This window comes from Diadema setosum, chromosome 10 (genome assembly GCF_964275005.1).
Source record: "Diadema setosum chromosome 10, eeDiaSeto1, whole genome shotgun sequence".
Classification (NCBI taxonomy): domain Eukaryota; kingdom Metazoa; phylum Echinodermata; class Echinoidea; order Diadematoida; family Diadematidae; genus Diadema; species Diadema setosum.
In genome coordinates, this window is record NC_092694.1 from 11230090 (window position 1) to 11254363 (window position 24274).

Sequence of the window (24274 nt, forward strand, 5' to 3'; positions counted from 1 at the left end):
TTCGCGGTGCTGAAATTTTCGCGCATTTCGCGCAACCAGAAACAAGTGCGAGAATAAAAGCACGCAAATATTTTTGAATGCTGTGTGTTCCAGTGGTTGATGTCTTGATTCTGCGGAATGAAAAACACGCGAAACTCTTTTCGCATGGCCAAGCGCGAAAAATTAGTCGCGCGAAAATATCCACTTTTACAGTACCGTGCTGATTGTTTTATCTGTGCATGGTAGTGTGTGCTTGATGTGTCATTTGTGTGCGTGTGTGTGTGTGTGTCTGTGTGTATATGCCTGTGTGTGTGTGTGTGTGTATGCGTGTATGTCTGTCTGTATGTCTACATGTATATGTATGTATGTATGTATGTTCCTGTCTACCAAGCATGGTTTCTGCAATCTCTTGGCCATCTCTGATATTCCCACAGTTCTTCCACGCCCAACAAGTTTTCCAGAATCATCTTTTTTTTTTTTTTTTTATCCTCTGCCATACATTGTAATTCCTTCTGATCTTCCGTTTCTTTTCCCCGATCTAGCTCCCTCTTTTATGAGATTCACTCCTCCTCATCCATCAGCTTGGCTCTTGTAGAAAGTGCTGCGGTGGATACAACGTCATCACCTCTACCCCTGCCCCCATTTACCTGTTTGCCGACCGGCTACCAAGTATTTTTGCCCCCGTCATCACCGCGGATCGGGTGTACTCGTCTTCCTTCAATAGGCGTGGGCCTGAGGAGCGACGATCCTGACCCCTATAATAGTTTTAGGGTCTGGTCCAATCCAGGGGTAGAACAAGGGGATGAAACGTTCCTTTATCCCCCTCCCCCCTTCACCTTCAATGGAAATCCAACGATTTTCTGTTTCCTTTCGAAAACTAGAAATACTGAAAAGGAGAACACACACTCAAAAAAAGAATGTTGGGTCAATTGATGATATGATTATGTAATGCCTTTGTATCAAGAAAATCAGTTTGGATGAAAAAAAAAATAAGATTCAGTGTTTGATAAAAGTTGACAGTATCCTTGGAATAAAAAATTGATAAATGATGTATGACAACTTATACAACATCACGTTAATGTTACAATTGATTTTAAAATGAGTAATAATTAGCTTTAATTCGCTTTCAGAGAATTGCTGAAGTTGGAACATGGTCAGAACATGTCTCAATAAGCTCTGATTAGACATGAGTGGTCAGATGTATGTTCCAACCTCTTTTTTTTTTTGAGAGAGAGAAAGATATATTACTAGAAACAAATTACTAACTGCCCCATGGGGCTGATTCTCCCTTCGCTCCTGTTTCCCCCACAAAGTTTAATCTCGGCTGGGATGAGGAGAATCTCACTAGATACATGATGTCCTGTGGGGTCATCACAGTTTTGGAAAAATAAAGACCAAGAGCATTTGACTGGTCGGTCACTGATGGAAATAGAATCAAGTGTTGATAAGAGATCTGGCGATCTCTCTGAATGCAAACTTTTCCCCCCTCCAACCCCCCGGAGGGAAGAACCCCCTTACATGCCCCTCTCAAAGTTCCTGAGGTGTTAATTTCGTGGTATGAGAGTTTTATTTACAGTGGATCGTCTTTCTCTTCCCCAGCCTACCAGATACTTTGTATGGGTATAGCTTGGCACTGCTTCTTGTTCGTCTCCAATGCCATCATCCTCCAACCTCCTCCATCGCCCCCCCCCCCCCCCCACCAGATCGACAGACACCATACCACTGCTCATGTGCTTGTTCTTGGAGTCATCGCACGTGCGTCAACGAGTTTTTCCGCTGATGATTTGGGGTTTTTTCTACCATCATGGGGCTGATTTCTGATTGAATTTTTTGGAGTCAAAGCATCATCAACTCCATGGTTTGTCCTTCATCATGCACAAAAGTTGTGTTTTTTGTTAGCCTTTATAGGCTATAGAAAAGAAAGATATATAGTGGAAATACAAGGATATGCACCTGCTGGGTATGGTGTTTGAAAAACCAGGTCTGTTGTTACGGCAAATAATATTTGGACTTCACTTGGATTGCTGCTTTTGACAGTGGCTTTATAGGAAGGCAAGAGAGTGAGGAGATAAAAGATTGAAAAAAATAAGAGAAATGGATTTCATTGCATTGCAGGAGAGGTCAGGAAGGGTGAGTATGCAATATCTAGGATTAGAAAGATCACATTTTTCCTCCTGGAAATGATAAATATAGTCAAAATTAATGTAGGTGTCGTTGTTTTTACCATTGTGATATTGGTAATGATCATCATTCTTTATACTAATGTAATTATCATTTTCATCATTAACTTGGCCAACGTTAGTGCTCTTTTTGTCATCTGTCAGTTTTCCTTATATGAATCATGTTTGAATACATATTGAATCTATTAAGAAATCATGATCATTTTTTATCATTATTAATAGTTATCTTGTTATCTTGTATCATTTTCGTTATCATCGTAAGTAATAGTTGTAGAATTATTAATGTCACCATATTTATTGCTGTCTCTATTATCATGATGTTGTTATCATTATTGTTAAATATCATAACTATTATCCTGAATATCAGTATAAGTCAGAATATTGAAGGACAAGTTCTCCTTGGTATAGGTATGGATTAAGTGAATGCAGCAATATTAGTAGAACAAGGTAGAGAAAGTTTGAGGAAGTTTGACAATCCGGTCAAAAGTTATGAACTTTGAAAGTTTCAATATTGCTGGATGAGAAGACTACTACAGCTTGTGATGTCACATGTGTAGAGTGATGCAAAGAAAATATGAAGAAAATTCCACAAAATATAATTTTCTTTTTAAAGGACAAGTTCACCTTCATAAACATAAGGATTGGGAGAATGTAGCAATATTAGTAGAACACATCATTGAAAGTTTGAGCAAAATTGGACAGTCCGTTCAAAAATTATTAATTTTTGAAGTTTTTGTGCAGTAACTGCTGGATAAGAAGACTACTGCAGTGTATGATGTCATATGCGTACAACAATATAAGGAAAATGTAAAGAAAATTTCACAAAATTTCATCTTTTGAAAAAAGTACACATTCCCTTGACTCGTTACCAACATAATGTTATGGGTAATATTATTTCCCCTGCCTTTAGAAAGAGGCAAGTCAAGTGCTCTTTTATTATGCGAAAAAAGTGAAAATATGTTGAATTTTCTTTACATTTTCTTTATAATGTTGTACACGTATGACATCACAAGCTGTAGTAGTCTCCTCATCCAGCGGTTCCAGCATAAAAATTGTAAATCTTCATAACTTTTGCATCGATTGTCCAATTTTCCTCAAACTTTCACTGATGTGTTCTACTAATATTGCTGCATTCTCTCAATCCTTATGTTAATGAAGGTGAACTTGTCCTTTAAAGTACACATCCTTTTGCTTTACTGACCTGTATGTTAAGGATAATATTAGCCCCCCCCCCTCCATTTTCTGAAAGAGGCAAGTCAAGTTCTCTTTTATTATGTCTGAAAAATGAAAATATGTTGAACTTTAACTGTAACCATGGTGCCACGTGCTGACCAATAAGATCATTCCCTCATTGCTAGGGGCAGAGTCTATCTGTGGCGGTAAATCCAAATCTTCGGACACGTTTCTGTTCCGTCGAAAGTCAGAAAATCATGGCCCAGAAAAATCTTAATTTCTTGCCTTTCCTTTGATCATTTAGCTTTGAAATTTCGGCAGATGATAGATGATACATTAGACTACAAAACTATGCCAAAAACAGAAATTCAATCATTTTGACCAATTTTGATGACCTGACTTCAAACTCAATTTTCTCAGCCCAGCCATCAGCGACTTTCGGATCCTTTTGTTGTGGCGGGTCACAAATGTATCAAAAGTAGTTACCTACTTAGGCATCTTAAGTAGAATTCTTTTGATGAAAGCTTGGCACTGCAGTCAAAGTGCGCACTACTTATGGCTCAAGAGTGATTGATGGGAACTTGGAAAGAAGCCGCACCTCCTCTCCTCACACTAAAATTCAAAACTGCACATCAAATAAAAAAATATTAGTTGCAAAAATGTTTGTGCCTGTTTATCTGTAAGCCATGATGCAAACATCTTCTTAGAGAAATCTATCATAAGTTTTGTGTTGTTCAAGTCCCCAAGGCCACTGTGAACACTTCAATGACAGCCAGATAACTTGAAAGGATGCATTTATTTTTGTTGATCAGTTCAAACAGCAATGTGAACTTCAAAAAAAAAGAATATGAATTCTTGTTTGATTTTACATTTGATCCCTCTTCACCTTACACAGATAAAGTTGGAAACATTAAAGCAAGAAGAAAAAAAAATGAATGATGAAATCTTGACACCATGATAAAAATAAGTTTTGGGCTGTGTAATATTTGTCAAATCAAAACACTAAGTTTTGGTGTTTAAAAGAATGTTTGCATGGCTGCTTTCACACGTACCACGAGTGCATAATTAAAAAAAAGAATTGTTATTATAGGGTGATTTGAATCGTAATTCCAATCGTCTATCAAATGATGGTCCAGAGCTGTTTTCCAATCATGATTTGCTAGACTAATTTGGAATGAATGGACGGGTGAACAGATTGACCCCCAAATCCTGTTTTGTTTTTGTTTTGTTTTTTTTGGGGGGGAGCTTACGGTGAGCTTTCAACCGCTTCCGCAGAAAGACCACGCTCGGCAAATGCTCGCATTGCAGTCAAAGCGCGCACTCCTTACCGCTCAAGAGATGGGAACTTGGAAAGAAGCCACACCTCCCCTCCTCGCACTGAAATTAAAAACTGCAGAATCCACAAAGCCTTCTATGGTCGTGTGAACGAACAACAATGCGAATCCTAATTGCAATCGTAATTGTAATTCACCATTGCAGTTACGTTCCTCAACCCGTCTGAAAACGGCCTGTGTATCCTTGCAATTCAAGTGCAAGATACCTCCAGTCACAGCAAGTCAGATTAAAGTTTGTCAGGTATGCTGCATTGTTTCCCTAACACAAACCCCTCTTTACTCTCTCCCAGCCCCCCCCCCCCCCCCCCCCAAAAAAAAATGCCAGGTTCTTAGCTTACCTGATTCATTTCAGGCTCATTTCAAACCAAACTCCAAACATTTACTTTAGAGAGGTAAGATTCTATCCCTGGGGGTCAACAAGGGTCAGACTTCCTATTTGACCCCGTTTGACCTCTAGAAGAGAGCAAAGGAACACCTTATGCAGAACCAGAGAGAGAGAGAGAGAGAAGAACTGGCGAATAGTGGTTGCTTCACAAGATGGGTGGGTGTGTCAGATTGGGAGGAGTGTAAATTACTCTGCTTCTATTTATTCCTTTGCAACAAAAGGACGCAAGTGGCAAATTCTCCAAAACTGAGTTATTTAGTTTTTTTTTTCTGATCATCACTGCTCTATATGGATGCTGATCTTAGTGTTTGCAGAAGCACTCATTCTACTGCAAGTAGTCGAGATACCAGAACATGGCAATGATGTCGATTTATCAGAAAGTGCATTTGTGGCACTTGCTTCCTTTTACCAGACTAGGCCAGTATGACTTTTAGTGTCCCCCCCCCCCCCACTATGCTACTGTAGAAAGTTCATGGCATACTCAAGCAGGTGTCTATGGGAAATGTGTGTTTATAGCAAAATCATCTTGTTCTCAATGAGTTAATATTTATTGCTAATCGTTTCATATGGAAGAGTTAGGAAATTCTGTTTCCTGTCAGCCCTGTACTGTTCAATTGCTATTGCTTATTTCTATTGCAGTATAATAAAAAAAACCTGTTAGTAGCTAAATATATATATAAAAAAAGGTTCTTAAATAGGCAACACGTTTCAGAAGATTAAAGTTGATATCCCTCTCTCAGGTTGGAAAATCTTTAGTAGATTTCTGTATGACTTGGTGTGGATCAATTTAAATGACTCTAGCTTGTTCCATCGTTTTTTCTTTGCTGATGGAAACAGATAAACTAATCAATTGAATTGGATCTTATATTTCTTTAACATGAGGTATGCTGTGAACTTTAGAATTGTTTGTTTGTTTGCTTGTTCATTTTCCATCTGAGAAGATGGCTGGATAGCCCATATTCAGCTACGTTAAGCTGGTCTTCCATGGGGTCCAGTTGGATGTGAGGTGGTAGAATTGCCAATTTAATGATGATATCAAAAATTATGATGATGATGATTGGCAATACACATTTGGATTATGGTTGATGTCATCCCTCTTTCAAATTGGCAATATTTTAGTAGATTAGATTTCTGTACAATTTTGTGTTGATCAATTCTGTTGAAACTAATTCATCCCATTTTTAGCTCACCTGAGCCGAAGGCTCAAGTGAGCTATTGCGATCGCTCTTCGTCCGGCGTCCGTCGTGCGTCGTGCGTCGTGCGTCGTCCGTCGTGCGTCGTCCGTCGTGCGTCGTGCGTCGTGCGTCGTCCGTCGTGCGTAAACTTTTTACATTTTCATCTTCTTCTTGAGAACCCCGTGACCGATTTTCACCAAACTTGGCAGGTAGCATCGCTAGGGGGATAGGATCTCAATTTCTTCAAATGGGCACCATGGCCCACCTGGGGGGCCCCAGGGGGGCCCAAACACACTAAAATTGAGGAATCTTTAAAAATCTTCTTCTCTAGAACCAGAAGTGATAGGGCTTAATTGATACTATGAGTAAGTACATTGATGACTGTAGTTTCAAGTTTGTTCATGGGGGAATCAGGGGTGCCCCCCTTGGGACTCAGGGGAGGGGGGTGGGAAGGGGTCCAAATGGGGCCTAAATTGTGCATTTTCATCTTTACCTTGAGATTGCCATGTCTGATTTTCACCAAACTTGGTAGTTAGCATCCCTAGGGGGATAGTATCTCAATTTGTTCAAATGGGCACCATGGCCCACCTGGGGGGTCCCCAAGGGGCCCAAACCCCTAAAATCAAGGAACCTTTAAAAATCTTCTCTAGAACCAGAAGTGATAGGGCTTAGATGATACTATGAGTTAGTACATTGATGACTGTAGTCTCAAGTTTGTTCATGGGGTTGGCAAAATCAGGGGTGCCCCCCCCCCCCCCCCCCCCTTGGGACCCAGGAGAGGGATGGGGAGAAGTCGTACAGTTGTAATGGAGCCTGAATTGTACATGTTCATCTTCTTCTTGAAAACCTCATGATGAATTTGACCAAACTTAGCAGGTAGCATGATGCATCCCTATGGTTATAGACTCTCAATTCCTTCAAATGGGCGCCATGTCCCTCTTGAGGGGCCCCTAGGGGTCCCACCCCCCCCCCCCACATTAAGGAATATTCAAAATCTGCTCTAGAACCAGAAATGATAAAGCAATGTTAATACCATGAGTTTGTACATTGATGACTTTAGTTCCAAGTTTGTTCATTGCAAATCCAGGGCTGCCCACCCCCCCCCCCCCTCCCCGGGAGTTGAGGGGGATCCATATGCAGACCTAAGTTTCCAATGTTCTCAGGTAAGAGTGTGCAAGAATGCATGGAAGGTGAAATTGCGAAACTCAGGTGAGCGCGTGACCCGCGGGTCTCTTGTTATTTCTCCAACATAAGATATGCTGTGAACTTCAGCATCAATTGCCAATTTGATGATATTAAAGATGATTACAATCTGCAGCAAAATTCACCCAGGACTTTATGGTTTAATCCTTCACTAACAGGATTGGGCTTTGTCAGACATTTTTTTTTTTTTTTTTCAGTGGGGGAAAGGCCATTTCTTGGAGGCAATTTAAGTAATTGTCATGTTTCAGTAGTAGAAAATATTTGGCTCTTGCCTGCATCTCCTTGCTGCTGGAACAAAGACTATATTTTTTTTTTTCTTGGGGGGGGGGGGGGAAGGGTTGGATGAGGCTTGAAATTTTGTTGATTTGGAGCTTAGTCCTGTTGGAGAGCTTTTGGAAGAGAGAGAGAGAGAGGCTAGTGTTAGTCCCAGAGAATTTCATGCTCTGATTCCCTCTTGCCTACATCCCTTTAACCTTTTCAGTAACTGTGGTGACACGTCTGCATATGATTGCCATGCAATTTTTCAGATGGCGGGTCCTAGGCGGTTAAGGAAAAACAAAAGTTGCTCAATATTTGTGGCGTGCATTTATTCATCACGTCATCCGGCAATGGTGTGAAATGGATGGAGAATCATAATACTCTGTGTCAAGAATGTGCTAATAATATGCACCTCTTAACACACTGGTTAAAGGGATCCATTTGTACGGTGTTTTAGATATGAAGAGTTTGTTTGCAAAAACCGATAAGTCCATTTTTGAAGATTTTGAAGTACAGTCTCTGTCATAAAGTACAAAATAATACCTTTTAAATGATATATTGGTTACTACATAATAAAGGTATATTTTTGAAGTTATGGTCAAAAGAAGCAAAAATTTTCTTATTATTCTCTTTATTTTTCTTGACCTTTAATCGCAAATATCTCCATTTGACAAATATGGACTTATCGGTTTTTGCAAACAAACTCTTCATATATTGGGAATGATCAAGTCTTATAGGTGATAGCTATTAAACCATTTCTTGGCCGATACTTTCAAATGGCATCAGTGTTCACACACTTGAGTTGCCAGTGATAGTAATAGAGTAATGTCATTTTCAAATTAATTAAATGGTTTTGGTTGTTGTTGTTTTTGTAAGGCACACTTTCTTATTATATCTTTTAATTTCTGTTTCGCATAACTTTTAAAGAAAATTGCTGTATTTTTTAAATCTGAATTTAATCAGCATGTGGAATAGTGAATTGTATGCATTTTCTTCTTCAGAATGACGTGTCGCTAAGTGTGACCACAATGTTAAGGTATGGAGGTGAAACTAATTTCTACAGGAACAATAGAGCTTAGAACATTTGCTCTATAGTAACATTTCTGCAGACGAGCGGCTGTGAAAATTTGGCAGGACAGGTCTAAAAATAGCGGGTAATTTGTTTTTGAAATGCAGGCTCAGCTTGAGTTTCGGAAAAAGAATGCTGATTGTCTCTGCGTTTTCTTTTGGCCGCATACGTTTTCGGTGTAAATCCAGGCAAAATGTATTAGTGTCGTGTTTGTTAAAGGCAGGCCAAGAATCGAAGAGAATTGCGGCAAATTGGTGATCTGTTTTCTTTGCCCCGTTCTCGCGTATCGGAATCAATAGGACCAAATTCTCTACAAAGGGCCTTTTTTTTTTTCTTGTTGTTCCCCAAAAGCAACTTTTACTTCTGGATTCCAGTCTGTATTGATGATCCCGTCTCCTCCCGAAATGCTGAAACTTCTCTTCCTCCCCTCCCCATCTCATCGTCACGGCAACGCATCACTTGGAAGGAGCAGAGAAACGAAACTTCTCCTCAGAGCCACTAACTTGGTTATACACCTAATTAGCACCAGAGGGCGCTTCATATTTGACAAGATAAATAAATTAGTTGGCTTCGACCTGGAGGCGCAGTGTCGCGAATCTCAAGTTCCTTCCCTGGCAGATTCCCTTCACCCTTCTCAGCCTGATGGTGCCTCAGATAATTTGAGTTTTCCCCAAGTTTTTTTCAAATGATTTGCTTGATTTTCTCCTGTACTTTTTTGATTTTCAATAACCTCTGACTCCATAAAACTTTTGCCAAACTCTTGCATTCTTCTGCTTCGTAAAGATTCTCCAACTTTACATACAATGTTTTATATTTATATTAAAAAAGAAATTGATGTATTGAGGTTCGCGATCCTGCCAAGAAATTTACTGTTGTTCTGTTGTTGTTGTTTTTTATCAACCGTTTCTTTGAATCTTTTAATTTCTAATCATGGCTATGTTTGATGAGAACTTCCTGTAAATTTGTTCTAGCAAAAGATAGAAACGAGGCAAACATTAGTGTATGTTTGTTTGTTTTTTTTTTTATCTTGAAGAGTTAGCATGATGCTTTGAAAATGAAATGGAAACATAGGATAAAACTTATTAAGAAACCCTCAGCAGTGTTTCTGTATTGCTAAATTGTCTGTTGCATTAAAGGGATTGTACACTTTTGGTTGAGACCTAATTTTAGGTTTCTAACATTTTTGGTGAGATAATGAGAGACCTCTTATAAAATATGAAAGAGCATGCAATTCTATGAGGAATTCAACATTTATTTGATGAAAATCGGTTTTTAAATGGCTGAGATATCCAAAAAAGAGTGATCGCCACAAAGTGTGGGACCCACACTTTATTACGATCGCTTTGTTTTACTTTGTTTTTGGATGTTTCAGTCATTCCAAACCCGATTTTCATCAAATAAACTTTGTATTCCTCTTAAAATGATATGCTCTGTACTATATCATAAGTGTTTTATTGGTATCTCACAAAAAGTTAAAAGCTCAATTCTCATCTTCACCAATACTGTGCCATCCCTTTAACCCTTTGAGGACTGGCTGATTTTGCTACAACACATATTTCCCATAGATACCCGCCTGAGTATACTTGGGACTAGTCTTCAGTGGGTGAATGTCAGTCAATTCAATCACACTAAAGTCACTGAAACAAGAGACTTAGAAGAAGGAAGAGAGAGAGAGAGAGAGAGGGGGAGAGAGAAACGATCCCAGGTATTTTACACCATTGTGTCCATATGTTTACGCGTGGCAGTGAATCAGTATTGTTTCTATATCATTCAACAAGGCATGTTGTCCTTTGTTTGCACATTTCCCATGTAAGATCATGTGCAAATAACAAATACAACACATCTTGATACTCTTAAATGCAAATACAAAAAAAACAACAACAACAAAACCAAACAAACAGTGACACAGCTTACAGAGAAATATGGTTGGACATACATTGTACATATGAAGAGTTTGTTCGCAAAAACCGATAAGTCCATATTTGCCAAATGGAGATATTTGCGATTAAAGGTCAAGAAAAATAAAGAGAATAATAAGAAAATTTTTGGTTCTTTTGACCATAACTTCAAAAAGTGTACCTTTCTATGTAGTGACCAATATATCATTTAAAAGGTATTATTTGGTACTTTTTGACAGAGACCGTACTTCAAAATCTTCAAAAATGGACTTATCGGTTTTTGCAAACAAACTCTTCATATACAGTGAATTAATTCAATTACATGCTCTATCAAAATCCATGGTGTTTTGAAACTGACCCCCTATTCGGACGCATGCCATTTTATACCAAAACTTGATAATGAAACGATGTATAAAGAATCATTGTATAGCCGACAAACCGTTCAGACACTAATTTCGACCGTTCTGGGAAACATCGTATAGATGTGCAGTTTCCCACTGCGCATGCTGTTAATAGTCATGAGTGACAGCTATGGGGTCACCTTTCGTGCGTGCTCCCATTAAGCCCCGCCCAGTTATACCGTTCTATGGCCGCCATATGCGTTCAGACGCACACAGAATGCTGATCGTTATTGAGTTCTAGTTCAAAACGATGCTCTGACCGTCATTTTGCTATATCATATGTCGTTTTGTTATACGTTGTTTCGTTAGTAAGCGTTCATACGTATAAATTCATCGTGTAGTTATACCGTTTTGGTATAGCTATACCGTTCTAGTATAAATTTTTTGCATCTGAATACCCTGCTAGACTGGATAGGTAGATAAAGGGGATAAAAGAGTAATTGATGGAAGACTCGTAACATTGCGACTTCTTGACAAATTGCCCTTCACGGACATAGACAAGCACCGATCATTCAGTGTTGTAGTAGAAGCCATGATAGCTAAATTATTTCAACCAAACAGTGAATGATTGATGCAAATTTATGTCGATGAAGGGTAATTCGTTAATGAGTTTCATTAAAAACAACTTGATGCAAGAATTTCATCAATTTAGACTGTTGACATCTTCAACTTATAATCCTGTTGCCAATGGTAACCATGTGCAACCTCTACATAGTTAATGAGGGTTTCAGAGTCTTCAAGAACATGGTTTTACAGTCTACTGGCATTATGTTTCCCGCAATATCAAAATGTCCGAATGTTTCTTTAAATGTCTTTTTGTCAATGCATCATTTATGACCAATTCTATTTATTTTCTCTGCATAAGACGATATGAAAAGCTTCTGTAATTACAGTTTGTGCAATTGGGCACAGGTATCGGGTGTGCAGATAGGAATAAGAATGTGATTAAAATAAAATACAGTAAATGTAATTAAAAAACAGGATCAAACAGCAACAACAACAAAAAAGATGGTGTGATTGCAGCAGTGTCACTAATGTAATGCAAGCATAAATATAGAAAATCCATTTGTTTGTTTGTTTGATTTTATATTTCCATATTTCTCATTAAACAAATAAATCATAAACACATACATGTATCAAGAAATTGAATGTGTAAAATAATGTAATACAACAAATAAGAGAATAAGTATGTGCAAAATATATATAAAGGAATATTTAGGAATGTATATGTATGAAATATACATGCATATCTAATTATATTGTATTTAGATACATGTCTATAAGTGGGGACAGGAAAACATAAGAACAGAATTAATAACTACATGTTCTCAAATTTTAGATATAGCCTCCATGGTGGCATAACTAGTCCGTGCCAATAAATGCAGAAACGCTCTATACTCATTCTCCGCGCTCACAGTCACCTCCGGACGGCGGCGATTTGGGAGACAAATATCCGCAGAGGTCATCGCCGTGCGTCGAGCCCCGTTATTGGCATTTAACATTTTCCGAACCCGCCATCTGCAATTCCCAGCAGAAGGGGGCCAGAATTGATCAAAAATTCAGAACAATCTCTCCAAGAAGCCGGAATATTTCTCACCTGTTGTTTGAAATTCGCATTATTCCTCGGACTCCCTCTTTCCCCCCGCGGCCAAAACAGGCTGTGAGAAGGTGATAAGATTTGAATGAATGAATGAATGAATGGACAAATATCGAGTGGATATAAAAAAATAGAGATAGATAGATAGATAGATAGATAGATAGATAGATAGATAGACAAAATATCACAACAAAAAAGAATAATGGAGAGAGAGAAAAAAAGAGAAAACCAGACAGGATGAATATTGTGTAGTAGTAGTGGTCAGTAAAAGAACTAGAGAATATGTGACTCTGCATCACAAAACCGCCTGAAAGTCACCAGACATGGATTTTTGTTAAGGGCAGATTTTGAAAAAGCAAACTCCAAGCTTTAAAATGAGGGCTAAGTCAAATTAAATGGACTCTCCTAACCTATCTAAATATTGAAAAGAAAGCACATACTCTGAAGAGTGTGAACTGACTGAGGAAAGAGGCTCTAAAGATCTCTGAGTTCTATTCTAAGCACTTTAATCATTACAAAATCATGCTAGCTGTGCAATGAATGGGACCCAAAAACAAAAAACAACAACACACACAAAAAAAGGATGCAAACCACTAGAGCAAGAACAATGAAGAGATCATTGTATTTAGCTGAAATTGCCCATGCTCTATGAACACACTCATTATTCATTATTAATGCCAACTTGCAGTAGCATTATCCCTTCAAAAGTTATTAGAGTTGAAAGTAAAGAGTGTGCAATGGATTTTCAAGAAATGAAAAGGGGCCTCTAAGACATACCTGATCAAACTACTCTAAAAAAAAAATGGTTGTAGAAAAACTGCTGAAAACATACTTTTCCATTTATTTCATAATCCCACATTCAGGTATAATGTAGGAGAAGAATAGCTCTTTCAAAAAATATGAAAAACTCAAGATTGACTTGGTTGACCCATTTCACCCTTTTTGAGTCCTCATGTAATATCAAGGGGTGTGACTTTTGGTTTTGTGACGCACGGTCACATATTGCTTCATGAATGCCATGTTCGCCAGACCAACTCAGTTGATGGCTTGCCAACTTTGCATATTTTGCTCAAGCTTGTGACCACGCACAAACAGTTTGTTTTGAATACCAGCCATTTGCAAGAAAAATACACGTGTAGCCATAGCTTGGTCATAAAATTAATATTGCAGCAAAGCTTACAATTTTGTCTACAATTTTTCTGTGCTACATTTCTAGCATAAATGCTTCTATAAAATGGTTACATGGCTCTTAGAAACAGAATATTTTCCAAAAGCGATCATACGTTGCAGTCTCTGAATGATTTAGCACACAAAGGAGGTTTACACTATGGCACACAAAGTGTTAGGACAATTTTCAGTTTCAGTTTCAAATGAAATTTTGTTAAAATTCTTTTTCACACAATATCGGAAACATCTGTAATGGCCAAATACTGCCACATACCTCAGATTTTTACCCTGGAAAAAAGAGAGAAGATAATCAATGCGTTTAAACTGTCATGAGAATGTAAGCCTCCTTTCCAGGCAGAAGAAGGTATTTAAACACACACACACAGACACACACACCCACCTACACATATTTTCAGGTATTATTATCTTTTTTTTTTTTTTGTAGAGGTAGGGTCCATGGCAGAGAATGTATACAAACCAGTCAGGTGATGATATGTCTCATAGTTCTATTGCTTACTGCTACAAGTTGTATGCCATTTCTAGTAGTCATTGCTTTTTTAGCATTTCTTTAGTGTTACCAAAATTTTGGCAAATTTGTTCACATGGTTTTAGTAGAAATAATGACCCCCCAGAGGGCATGTTTTTTTTGTGCGTTTAAATTTACTATTTTGTTGTTTAGAGAGAGATAGGATGAACAATTTGATACAGAATTCAATAAAATATTACGAGGCATTTTGAAGAGAAAAGAGAGGTATACGATATAGAGAGGGGTGAATATAGAAACAAAGAGTGTATATAAAGGACATTGCAGTCATGCAGGTTGCAATAAATGAACAGATGATAAGTATGGGGGAAAAAAAATCGAGGCAAAAAAAAAAGGAAAACCGTGAAAAAGTTGGAGAGCATTATAATAAAACTCTGCATCAACCTGATCAATAATATTTGCAACTTAATTTCAGCAAATGTCTGTAATGCAATACCATATTGCGGTGAGCTGGAGGACACGACAGAACTGAACACCCTCAAAAGAAAAAAAGTTATGTCCTATTAACGACATAACTTTTTCTCCCCTCCGTGATTATTCCTATAAAAGCACTTTTTCCGATGATCGAAAGAGGGGAAAATGGAGAGAAAAAGCGCTGAAAGGAAGTATAGGATATTGCTTGTCCTAAGGGCATGGCCCCCATGCATTCTTCTGACTTAGTATCAATTTGAAAAATCCTCGAGGGTAAAGTGAATATAGATGTTTTTTCCCCTCTTTTTTGAGTGTTGGGGGGGGGGGAGATGACACATCTATGCTTGAGGGGTTGTATAAATGTCTCTCATCAAGATATTGGGGAAAGAAGCAAGTTATATTGATTTGAATTGTGCAATTCTGTTCTTTGAATATTTACGATTTCACCTTCATATTTTCCTGTTTCTTATTTCCTCTTTTTTGTGGGGGGGGGGGGATGGGGATGGGAAGCAAGAATGTCATATGTTAGAAATCCTACTCTATATGACAAACAGAACTTAACCCGTTTTACCGCCGACACTGCGACACAAAATTTTTGGGGTTGTCTTGCTAACATAAGCGAGGTGACCTTACTTTGCCATTTGACAAAATTCTTTCTTTTGACAAATTTCCTTCACCGGAAAGAATGACTTAAATGCATATCATGCCCAACAAAAAATGATCGGAAATATTGCAGGAAACGTGTGTGAGGTCAGGGGTCAATGGCTGCTTCTAGAGATGGGAGGTACACGTAGTGCTAGTAGAAGAGACGGATTTACTTGGGAGGATGGGCTGACATTGCTGTTACACACATTTCCCATAGACACCTGCCCGAGTATACTCAGGATTAGACTCCAATGGGTTAATATAAGACAAGATGAACCTGGAGTGAGTATGGATGACAGAAAGAAAGAAAAAAAAAATATGTCAGGAAATGATGAGCATGCATTGTTGCTTGGAAACGATTAAACTTCTCCACGTTTTTTATATTCTCCTCTCGTCTTTTCCATCCTCTTCTTTCTGAAGGCATCAGCTGAAGGGGCCAGATTTTACCATAAATCATTGATCATCTTGTTTTAGAGTTGGGGGGAAGCCTTTTTTTTTTTTAGTCTTTTTTTCGGGGGGGGGGGGGGGCAGCGCCTGACTTGAGGGCTCAAAGGGAACCAAGTTCCTTGCGCCCCGGTGCGAATAACCTCAAGTTCATGGCGGATGGAGCACCCAGTTTTCATGGGTTGTGGATCAGGACAAAATGGTTCAAAAGCTCCCTTGAACCCACTGTGCTACAATGCATAGCATGTAGGCCTGTATCAAAAATTGTTATCAGATTTCTTCAAAAATCATTTTGTTTGTAGGAAATATAATGCTCTTGTAGTATATCATTCATCAGAATTGAAATTATAGGCCAAATAATTTTTGTAATGCAATATGCAAGCAGTTACTGTTATCCTATTTACTTCGCACATTTCTTATGGTTACTTTCATTTTGCTTCCTTGTATCGGATTTGAATAATAGTGAGACAAGATGGTGGGGTAACTTTGCAGAAAAGAGGAATAAATGCAAATAATAACATTGTGATATTTTTGCCTTCATGTTAAAAAAAAAGGAAATAGCAAACAAGATATTGCTGAAAGAGGTTATTGATGGATTGTAATTTCATTGAGAATATGTTATAGCTATTTTATGATATTAAGCAAATTGAGTTTTTTTTTTTGTTATGTAACATATTTTTCAAATTGTCAACACCAGAGCCAAAATGTCTACCTGTCCTGTAGAATATCTGCACCAGTATGAAATTGGCTGAACCCATGTCAGTGTATTTACTCCAGTGTCAGAATGTAAAAGTTTTGTGTCTGCTCATGTATCAGAGTGTCTACACATGTTTCTGAGTATCTACACCAGTTTCAGAATATCTGCACCCGTGTCAGAGTGTTAACACAAATGCACAAGTTTCAAAACAGCATCAACGCACTAATACCCAAATGCATTCGCCAGTCAAATGAAGGTACATGTATATGTCAGAGGTTTATAATCAAACCTGGAGCTGTGACCGCAAGTACAGCTGTTAATAGTGAGAATAAATTCTAACCCTTTTTGGTTCAAGCTTTGATATCAGGATGTCGTGAAAGGCATATGCTCTTCTTCAGACCCTCTTCAACCCCAAAGGCTTAATGTGATAAAAGGAGCTTTCATTTTTACTCATGGAGAGGAAAGAATTGGTGTAGATCTACACCCTGTGTAGAGAGGCATGCAATAAGTTCCGTAGTAAAATGTTTACATACAATGTTTGTGTAGACTTCTTAGTACAGCCATGCAACATTACAACTCGTGGCGATTGAGTTGGGTTAAATTCCTATTGAGGAATAGAATTGAAGTGTTTGTTTGCAAAAACCGATAAGTCCATTTTTGAAGATTTTGAATTACGGTCTCTGTCATAAAGCACAAAATAATACCTTTTAAATGATATATTGGTCATTACATATAAAGGTACATTTTTGAAGTTATGGTCAAAAGAAGCAAAAATTTTCTTATTATTCTCTTTATTTTTCTTGTACTTTAATCGCAAATATCTCCATTTGCCAAATATGGACTTATCGCTTTTTGCAAACAAACTCTTCAATTGATGGATATTATGAAAGATGTATCGCAGCCACATCATTAACACACAGCTCAACCTTTACATGACCTCTGATGCCATACATCAGTTGAAGGGGTGCACTCATCTGCCGGTTTCACTTTTACATGTCCTTCAAGTGTTCGCAGTTTCACATCAATTTGTAACGAGCAAAAAAAAATAAAATAATAAAAATAAAAATAAATCTTTGGATCATATTTGTCCATGTCTTTTGAATGATGATTATCAATTTGACCCCAAAATATTGAAATTCAAAAGACATTGCATGCATGTGTGTGTGCTTGTGTCTGTGATTTAAAGGGATTGTATAGTTTTTTGTTGAGACCTAACTTCAGGTTTTCTAACATTTTTTTTTTTTTTTTTTGTGAGATGATGAGAAACCTCTTATGAAATATGAAAGAGCATGTAATTCCAAGAGGAATTAAACATTTATTTGATGAAAATTGGTTTTGAAATGGCTGAGATATCCAAAACAAAGCGATTCTAATAAAAGGTGGGACCCACCTTTTACTACAATTGCTTTATTTCACCTTGTTTTTACTTCCTGCCAGTGGGTTAAATGAGCTGTGAAAACATTTTGGTTTCAAGCGTTCCTGGGAGTCTATGATTTTATGTTGTCACCTCAAAAGCATCAAACTATGTCAAAATGGTACGCAATATTGCCTCAGTATACCACATTTGATTTAAACTAGGTCTTAGTTTACACTGATACCCAAATTCATAGTCCTATTTCAATGAAAACACAGTAAATCTGTATTATTATGATGCACATAGGTAACACTTGAAATGGTGTCCAACTGTCAGCTTTGTGTAGAGTGCCACTAAAGTGATAAATATAAAGTTTCTTTTTTAATCCACTCTTTCTTGAAGGAAGATAGTGTATTCTCTATATGTATGAATCAGGGAAGTGAGTGTATAGTGTCTTTGATAGGTTTAGTATGCAGGAGTTCCTACTGATAGTGATGTGTGATAAAAGTTGGCTATGTTTTTTACCTGGAATGGCAACATTCCAATTTGATTTTAACCCAGAATTATGTTCACATTTCTCTTCTGGGAGGAGTGTGGTAGTGTGGCAGAGTGTGTCCGCCTCATTCACACATGTGATGGCTTTGTATTATACTGCTTGTATGAATGACATTTAGGTTTGGCGGTGACTAGTAATCATTAAAGATTGATTGCCTATAAACTGAAATCAAAGCCTGTGAAGCATATTGTAAAGTGTCCTCTCTGCCTGGAATATGTCTTCGACATTATCTCTGACATGTGATTCTTGTAGAGCAGCTTTTTCCAATTTCCTTGAGCTCGAGAGCAGTGTGTTCCGCCGGCTGTTCCGCTCACCGTTTGTGAAACCGGGCCGGGCCGTCCTGAAGGGCACAGGTGTCCCGAGATGTGCGTCCGTTGCCACAGACCCTCGGCAACAAACCCCGGCAACCGCATAAACAATTTTCTGGCATTCGCTTTGTCGCCCCGCCGAAAAAAAAGCTGTGCGCCCGAGATAAAGCGGGGCGAGCGGGCATTCCCGAGACGGAGGGGGAGAGCGACGCAGAGCGCCGAGCGCTTCGGTCGCGTGGAATTAATGCCCTCTGGTCAAAATGAATATTTCATAAAAAGTCCTTCATCGTCAAATTAGACTGTCTTCATGCTTAAGATACTTCTGCGATGCTTGCTCTCTGTTCCGTTCTCGTCCCTCATTCTCTCTCTCTATCTTTCTTTCATTTTCACTCTATGCTTCTCTTCTCGGCATCTGCCATCAATTTTTTCCCTTCCTCATCTCCCTTCGGTGTTTTTCCTTTCCATCTTAGGTGAGAAAGAAGGGATATTGTGGAGAGTTGCCTGTCCGTAGCGTTGCTATTGTTTCCTCCATCCCCCATATATACTGCCATTCATTCTACGTCCTTCTGTCCCACTGCCTCAACGAGGTTACACGTAGGTGATGACAGTTATATACCCACAAACCTTGCCGCTTCGCAGTGTACCTGTTTGCTAAAGATAGTATTTGGGGTGCTGTGCCATCGGGCATGTGTTCGTTTGTCACAAATGATGTTTTGACTGATTTTGATTCATGTGACACGGCATGCGCTAGTGAGTTTACACGCGCGCATGCAAACTTGTAACACCCACAGCTTATTTTACCCCAAGAAATCCTCGAAACCACATTTCTGTGGTTAGGCAGGTGCTGATCTTTTCTATCATAACTTTTTCTTATTCAGTGTTAGTGGTCCATATGATAAAGTTTAAAGCCAAAACATAGTTTTCGGAAGGGCTCAAAGTTATTAATCTTCCCACCATCTGAAATTTGCTGTCTGTCAAGGGTCTGTCAAGAAACGTGTCTGGCTGATGTGATTTGCCGTGATAATGAGTTATTTTTTTTAGTGTTTTGAGAGTGTGAAATAATTTCGATCATATGTACACAACTTTTATTCCTGAAGTGCTCTCCCCATTCTGTGATAGCAAGGTAGAGCTTTCTATATTGATCAATTGTGCCTAGCAATCATATTTCCAACAACCTGCATGCAGTTCACTCTGGCACAGAAGATAGATGGATATGGCAGTTGCCTGATTTGACAATCATCAATAACCGATCTAAAAAAAAAAAAAATTACGCATCAACCATGATCGCGTATGTGCTCTGAGAATGTAGTACTCCCAGCGAATCTTTTTTTTTTTTTTTAATTAATCATCACTGATCAATTATCAATAATCATCATTACCCAAGTGAAGTAGTATCATTACATACTTGCCAACTAGTAAGATTTTATCAGATTCAGTAAGATTTTTTACGTTAAAAATAGCAAAATCAGATTTTCTGTCAGAGAAATCAGATTTGTAAAAAATATTTAGATATACCTTTCATGTGTATTTTCTGAAAATTTGACTGAAAGTAAGATTTTTAACTTCAGTTTGCATATAAAATAAGATTTTTGCAATCCATGAGTAAGATATATCATCTTGAAATGTTGGCAGGTATGTCATTATGGCATTTTTTCACACATTCTTTATGCATAAGTGTACATTTTAGAGAAAACTAAACTCTTCCGCAGACATATTATGAGAACTATGCAAATTTTCCCTTTCTTTAAACTAGTCTCTTTCATCTTAGCCAATGTTTGTTAATGTAATCATAGGTGTTTTTGTTTCTTATGTAGAATTTTCAAAAGCCTCTTAGCTGATGAATTTGTCACTGATTTTTTAACCCTTTAGCAGCTAAAGATTCCGTAGATAATGGCTTATTGTTCCCTACAGATGTAGCAATATTACTCTCATTTCGACAACTTTTATGTAAAATAGCTCACTGCATGCTCATACTTGCCAACTAGTAAGATTTTATCAGATTCAGTAAGATTTTTTACATTAAAAATAGCAAAATCAGATTTTCTGTCAGAGAAATCAGATTTGTAAAAAATATTTAGATATACCTTTCATGTGTATTTTCTGAAGATTTGACCAAAAGTAAGATTTTTAACTTCAGTTTGCATATAAAATAAGATTTTTGCAATCCACGAGTAAGATATTTCATCTTGAAATGTTGGCAGGTATGCATGCTTAGTTTTGTCTGTCATAAGTTACGTGTATGTTTATTTGAAAGCCTATTAAGACTTTACCAAGAAAATGGTGTGCCACAGAAGTGATTCTGACATACTTTTGGTGACTTCTGGCCTCTTTTGAATGACGTAATTATATATTCTATATGAAAACAGTAGAAATGGTAAAGCATAAAACTATACAAAATGAACAGGTAGTTTTTGGCATTTTAGGGAGTAATGGGCGGTTCAGTTATCAATGGGTTAAATCGTTATAGCCCTCAGAGAATCCAGCAGGTGAGCAGTGCTGATGTGGAAGGGTTTAACATTTGTGACCCGCTGACGGGTGAGCCGAGAAAATCGAGTTTGAAGTCAGATCACCAAAATCTGTCAAAACGTTCGGATTTCTGTTTTACATAATTTTGTAGTCTAATGTATCTTCTATCATCTGCCGAAATTTCGAAGCTAAATGATCAAAGGAAAGGCCTGAAAATAGCATTTTTCTGGGCCATGCTCGGCTCACCCGTCAGGGACTTTAGGATCCTTTTGTTGTAGCGGGTCACATTTAAAGTTTTAAGGTTATTTCATATCTTGTAAAAAAAATACAACTCCAACAACAACTACAAGAAAAATATAACATATATGAATGTATAACTTTGATGTGATTAATAGATATCAGATATCATTTACCACTGGAATGTTTAACAGTCTGTAAAGTTCTTAAAAACAGAGCCTCCTGACTTTGGTTTTCAGTTTTTCTTGGTCTTTAAAGGGAAGGTAAACCCAAAGAGCAATGTGGATTGAGTGAAAGCAGCAACATTAGTAGAACACATCAGTGAAAGTTTGAGAAAAATCAGACAATCGATGCAAAAGTTATTAATTTTTAAAGTTTTGGTGTTGGAACCGCTGGATGAGGAGACTACTAGAGGATATGACGTATGAGTGGACAACAATACAAAGAAAATATAGAGGATATTCAACAAAAATTCACTTTTCTGGAATTATGAAAGAGCAGTGGACCAACCGCTTTCAGAAAGCAGGGGGAATAATTGCTACCCTTAACATATGTCAATATCAAGTTGATGGAATTTGTAATTTTCATGAAAAATTGATTTTTGTAGTATTTTCTTTATATTTTCTTGATATTGTAGTCCACTCATACGTCATAACCTCTAGTAGTCTCCTCATCCAGCGGTTCCAACACCAAAACTTTAAAAATTCATAACTTTTGCATCGATTGTCCGATTTTCTTCAAACTTTCACTGATGTGTTCTACTAATGTTGCTGCTTTCACTCAATCCACATTGTTCTTGGGGTTTATCTTCCCTTTAATCTATCTACAGCTGTATCTCTCTCTCTCTCTCTCTCTCTCTCTCTCTCTCTATATATATATATATATATATATGAAACAAATTCTTTGAGTTCTACGTACATTTCAAACCAATAGGAGGCTTGTAATGTGATAACATTATTACATCATTGATGTTTTCTTTTATATCATGTGAAACTCCAAAATTCCACAACTTTTCTATTTTCATCTCCATTCGTTGAACTCTATCATTTTGTTCATTTTTACTTACTTCCCAAGTTCGGGCAGTGGCGTTTCACTTCAAAAACCTAACAGACGCTCCACTATTAATAGCTCTTCATTTACTCCTGAAATGTGTAGTATCTTTGAACTTTTTATTCAGGTAAATTCTGGGCATCTTTTATCCTTTTTTTGAGAAAGAAGAAAAAACACACACACTTGTTTACGGATGACTGAGGTTAGTTTGTGAAATGTTGCCATAAAGTCTGTGCTCATTCTATGTTGTTTATTCCTTGTGCATTCTTCAGGACTGTAATGGAGAGCCAATGAAAATAAAGTGTGTCTAGCCGCAAATCGACCAATCAAAAGTTAATTGAGTGCGAGTCAGAAAAAGTAAGGAGGAAAAAAAAAGCATGTGTATGAATGAGAGAGAGTGAAAAGAAAAGAAAAGGAGGGACTTTATTATTCTTTGTGGTGGTAAAGTGATACTGTTAACCTTTTTTGCTCCAATGAACTGTAGGAAGAATGCGAGTGAAGGGATCGCCCCCCTAACACTAGGTAGGAATTAAAAAAATTGTGTAGAAGAATGCAAAACAAAGTTTAGACCCCCTTGACAACAAGGGGTTTGATTCAGGGAGACCGTTCGGAGGACTGTTTACACGGTCATGTGTGAATAACTCTCCGGGAGGACCCAAAAATCGACTTTTACCACTGGAGCTAGGGAACAATTAAACTTTTTAGATGAGCCTTTGACTCTCATCTTAATTTATGCTGTGCTAATAAGCTCTGTACCCTAACCTTTACCTTGAAAATAATTCCTTAAGAGACAAAAACTGGATTGTATCTTCTTTCTTCCTCTTAGCTTCTTGCTGTAAAAGCCAGGAACCAAAGTTGTATCAAGGTTTGAACGATACACTGTACATGGTTGCCCTCATCAAGCTCCGCTGACCGAAATGACAAGGAATGAAAGAGAAAAAAGAAAAAACTTTTCTCAGAACGTGGAAAATTAATTTGACAGAGTCTGATTATATTAGGAATTGAGGAGAATGTTATGTATTTTTTTTTTTCATAACATGTATCTAAGACTTTAACATCTGGGAGAAATCTTACTAATCTGCACATTTTGAGAGTTTAAAGTTTGTGTCAAGACATAAGATAGATTCCTTTTGATTTGTTGTCATTCCATAATGCCCCCCCCCCTCCCGAAAACCCAACAACAACAACAACAAAAACAAAAACACAACCAGACATACAATTAGAAACCACTTTGCAAAATATCTGAGGCAGTACTTTTAAGTCTTCTCTTCCAAAATATGGATGGCACATTTTATGGTATGAAATATTGAAATTGTACTGCTTTGAAACTGATTCCCAATATGCTAATGACATATTTTTGCAAAATTATAAAGCAAGCAAAAGATATGGAGGCTTGAGAAATTACACAACTATGATGTGTCACTGAAGGATGGTAGATTTGCTCTCAGAAGTCAATTTCAAAAATTCCCTCTGTCTTTTGTTGGAGTTTAGTACATAAAGTATATCAATACTGAATATCAGTGATTAGAACTGCAGCTTTAAGTCACCAATTGTTGGTGGTGTTTGACTAAAAGTAGACCGGAAGACAAGGCTTGCCAAAGATTTCTGAGCTACTGTTCTCGTCTGCCTCCTTCTTCCATCCATCCATCGTCGTTGCTGTGGCGCGAGGGATGCGGGGCCCGCTCTGCTCCCGCTGCTGTCAATAAGTGTTCCTCCAAGCTAATATTAGGCCGGCGCTAATTG

At 37.7% G+C, this 24274-nt stretch overlaps 1 protein-coding gene across 1 annotated transcript in view; it reads left to right on the plus strand.

Annotated features, from left to right (window-relative positions):
* The window catches only part of LOC140234361 (protein phosphatase EYA1-like), a 414338-nt gene that overhangs the window by 120396 nt on the left and 269668 nt on the right, over window positions 1-24274 (plus strand). The gene's annotated exons all lie outside the window — the stretch shown is intronic.